The following is a 4,580-nucleotide window of genomic DNA, read 5'->3' as shown; positions in this document are numbered from 1 at the left end:
AAAAAAAAAAAAAAAGAAAGAAAAGGCCCGAATAGTTAAGATATGAACATAGTATGAAAGTGATATTCCATTAAACAAAATATAATCCTAAAAGAAATGGAAGAAGTCAAAATATATGGCTCAACACTAAATATAGCATAGAAAAAATACAAATAAAAGAAAAAAGTCAAATATCATAAGACACCAAAAACAAACAGCAAAATTTGACTTTCTTCCTCCTTCCAATCTCTTCATTTCTGCTCCTGATAACGCTTCCAGTTCTTCTATTTCCTCTCCCTGCCCTCAATATTCTCACTGCCATTGATTCAATTCTGACTAATAGGAACCCTATATGACAGAGTAGAACTGCCCTTGTGAATTTCTGAGACAGTAAATCTTGTGTTATCAGCCCAGCATGTAGCCCACTATGCCACCAGGGTTGTAATGCCATCAGGGTTAGAAAGTATCTATTGACTTTCTACAACACACAAATGAGGATTTGCTCTCATTTCTACCCTGCCATTCCATCCCCATACCAAGAAACTCTCATTTCCTCTATCTTCTCAATATCGTTATCATTTTTGTTTGTTAACTCAATATTCAATACTTGTAATATTCTCCTTGTATTATAACATTGTAAACAATATTTATAGTCCAGCCACATACAGTACTCTGTCACTTCAACCACATACAGTAATCTGTCATTTCCTTTCGTATACGATTTTGTTTTACTTGTTGATAATTATTCTGTAGTTTCACTTCTCTGTCTTCGTATTTGGATGTGAGCTAGTTGCTCCCTAGGCTTAATGCAAAACTGTCATCTTGAGAGTTCCCATGATTATTCTTGGGATTCCTTTGGACTCTTCTATGTTTGATTCATTGTCTTAGTTACCAATTGACTAGATTGAGCACATTATCCAGAGTAAGAAGAATACATATAAGTTAAGAATTTTGAGACTACATATCTATACACTTGATTGATAGTTTTGCTGGGAATAGAATCCCAGCTTGGAAATAATTTTCCCTCAGACCTATTTTCTAATCCTTTATTATGAAAAGTTTTATACAAAGAGGAAAGTTTAAAGAATATACAATGAGCCACCACTTAAATATAACAGCTACATGATTTTCATGTGTGCATTATCTTCTTAAACATGTAGTCCCAGGTTATGAATGAAATGTGTTCCTAAGAATGCCATTAAGTTGAATTTGTAGCTAAGTGAGAAGGTATTTGTATGGTTCTTATCTAGCCTTGCTTTAGTGCAGAAGGGATTACTCATTGGACTTCTAGTCAGCTGGGTTACACATTGGACTTCTAGCCAGCTGCTCTGAGGGAGAAAGATGAGGCTTTCTACTCCTATAAACAGTTAGAGACTAGGAAACCCACAGGGGAAGATCTTGCCTGTCTTATAGGGCATCAACATGAAGAAGGCCAAAATACTTACAACTGGGCCAATGAGTAACCTCATGATAAAGAGAGAAAAGATTGAAGTCAAGAATTTTGTCTTGCTTGGATCCACAATCAATGCTTATGGAAGCAGCAGTCAAGGGATCCGAAGATGCATTGCATTAGGTAAATGTGCTGCACAAGACCTCTTTTGAGTGTTGAAAATTAGAGAAGTAACTTTGAGGACTAAGATGTAGCTGATCCAAGCCATTGTACTTTTTTTGCCTTAGTATTTTAAATGGCCTCATATGCATGTGAAAGTTGGAAATTGAATAAGGAAGACTGAAGAAAAATTCATGTGTTTAAATTAGTGCTGGAGAAGAATATTAAAGTACCACGGACTGCTAAAAGAACAAGCAAATTTTGTCTCGGAAGAAGTCAGAAAGTTCTTTAGAGGCAAGGACAGCAAGACCTCACCTCCTGGACATGGAACATATTGTCAGGAGAGAACAGACCATGGGGAAGGACATCATGTTTGGTAAAGTAGAGGGGCATTGAAAAAGAGGAAGGTCTTCAACAAGATGGATTAGCTATGGTGACTGCAACAATGGGCTGAAGTATAGGAACAATTGTGAGGATAGTGCACGACCAAGCAGTGTTTCCTTCTGTTGTATGATTGCTATGAGTCGGGCCATCTTGATGGTACCTAACAACAACAACAGAGGGGCTCTGTGGGTCTGAATCAACTCATTGGCAGTATTTGGATTGAGTTTTAGGGCTAGAAGAGGCTTGTAGTCTTTTCAATGATTTAGAAGCTGCTTGTGCAGCAAGTGAAGGTAATGTGGCGAATGATTTTTTGCATCCAGGGTGTGGCAGTTACATAATCTACTGTCAACTTGAAAGAAGGGGTAAGGTCTAGCCTGTCAATCAGGTCATAGCCAATGAGACCTCTGTGTGGGCATGGCCTTCTTCTGAGGATTCTAGGAACTCCTGTCTTCCTCCCTGGAGGCGGGACACACATTCTCCCTGCTGGATATTCCTGTTGACAAGCCACATGGAGCTATGTTGATGGAGCCAGAGCCCCGGAGCTGGAGAAGCCACGTGGAGACCCACACCAGAGCTGAGATTCTTCTACCACCACTGGATCCGCTAGACTTTCCACCCACTGGACTGTGATCTTCCTGCATTTGGCATCATTGCATGTGTTGTGTGATTCTGAAAGGAATTTATAGACTGGTATTAGACATATTGGCTAATATCGGACTTATAGATTTGATCTGAACTGGGCTGGGATGTTTTCTTAATAAACAAATACCCTTAAACAAATACCCTTTGACATAAAACTCTTTCTCATACATATATGAGTGTCTGTGAATTTGTTTTTCTAGTCAATCTGGACTAACACACAGGAGCTGGTTCATAGCAACCCTACAGGACAGGGTAGAACTGCCCTCATGTGTTTCTGAGATGAACTCTTTACAGGAAACGAAAGCCTCATCTTTTCTCTTAGAATGACTGATGGCTTTGAACTGCTGACACTACCATTAGCAGCCTAGCACATAATTAACTCAATAGCATTGAATTTGGTATGGTTTTGGAGGGTTGATTCAATTGTCTCAAAGTAAGGGAAAATTTACATAACATTAAAAATTAAGTAGGACTTATCCATAAGTCAGACATTCATCAGCCAGGGACTTACTGTATATCAAACAACTTGGAAATAATTATTTAATAAATGTTGCTTTAATTTCAATGAAAAGTCTAAAATAAAAATTAACGACAGGCTAGTTATAGAAAATCATCAAGAGTCAACTTCATTTATCAGCTGTGAGGATTCAGCATGCCTATCAGAACCATTGCCTTCAGTTCTGGTGGGGAAAGTATTCTAAAACATGATTAATTTTAATCTCTAAATTTGCTACCATGTAGCTCATTAAAAAAATCTTATATAATCTTAATATTTTTGAAACAACCATACTCTTCCAGAGATTTTTGAATAAGTACAGCTTACAGAACATTTCTTTTTCTTATGTGAGAATTAAGTTGTTGGTATATTATCCTGTTATCTCTGAAATTTCAGTGTGTATAAGGGTAAGTCAAAAAGTATGGCCATAAGAGTTTCACTTCATGAATGCATGGGTTTATTCTAAAGAAAACATTCTTAATCATATCTCTGAGATTAGTGGATGACTGCAGACAAGTTCTCTGAGCAATACATTGTTGTTTTATTCTTGTTAGAGTGCTCTCACAAACAAACAAAAACATGATACTTTTTGTGCCATGAGATTATTTTGAGGTCGTGGCTAACATCAAATTTTTAACAAAATGCAAGTAGACAACTTCAGAAATCATGGAATCTCTTCAACAAGTTTACAGGAATGCTGCATTACATAAAACAACAGTTTCTAGATGACTCAGCATTTTAAAGAAGGTCAGGAAAACCTCAAGACAGAAAGTAAATTCAAGACAGAGTTCAACTCAAAAGCTTAGGGCCACTGTTGGATTCTACCCAGGTAATCTTGACAGATGTTCTCACAGTATATAGAATGATCATGGGGGCTTATCAGGAAGAAGTTTTAAGAAAATTGAATACTGCATTGGTGAGGGGGAAAAGTCAGAAATTGCACGGAGGTATTGTTTTTCCCATCCTGACAATGCATACTCATTCTTCAAGGGCAGTAAAGGCTGTCAAAAAGTAAAGGCAGTAAAGAAGAGATTCCATGGAAAACCTTATCGCATCTACTTTAAAGCCCTGATCTGGCCCCTTCAATCTTCTTTTTGTCACCCAAATTCTAAAGTGAACATGATTTAAGTCCCTTGATGATGCTAAAACTGCCATTTTGAATCAAAGAGCACAAAATTCTTTGGAGAAAGGTTAGATGGAAATGCCACCTCTTTATGATTTGTTTCTCTACTACCCCACTCTCGGCACCATAATGCGTTAGTCTGGGTAGCATAGAGAAACAAATCCACAGAAACGCTTATGTGTCTAAGAGAGAAAGTTTTATATAAAGGGTGAGTGTACATTCAGAAAGAATTCCAACCCAGTCCAGTCCCAGCCCATAAGTACAACATTAGCCCATATGTCTGACACCGATTGATCTATAAAGTCCTCCTCAAACTCACAAAACACATGCAATGATGCCGAGTGCAGGACGATCACAGGCCAGTGGGTAGAAAGTCTTTGGATCCAGTGGCGGTGTAAGCATCTCAG

At 37.9% G+C, this 4,580-nt stretch overlaps 1 protein-coding gene across 1 annotated transcript in view; it reads left to right on the top strand.

Moving 5' to 3' along the window:
• Positions 1-4,580, top strand: part of LOC101663782 (ferritin light chain 1-like) — a 6,650-nt gene that overhangs the window by 825 nt on the left and 1,245 nt on the right. The window lies entirely within an intron of this gene.

Source organism: Echinops telfairi, unplaced genomic scaffold (genome assembly GCF_000313985.2).
Source record: "Echinops telfairi isolate 266 unplaced genomic scaffold, ASM31398v2 ScPeMD7_18;HRSCAF=68, whole genome shotgun sequence".
Classification (NCBI taxonomy): Eukaryota; Metazoa; Chordata; class Mammalia; order Afrosoricida; family Tenrecidae; genus Echinops; species Echinops telfairi.
Note: the sequence above shows the minus strand (reverse complement) of the source record. Positions and strands in the feature narration are given on the sequence as shown.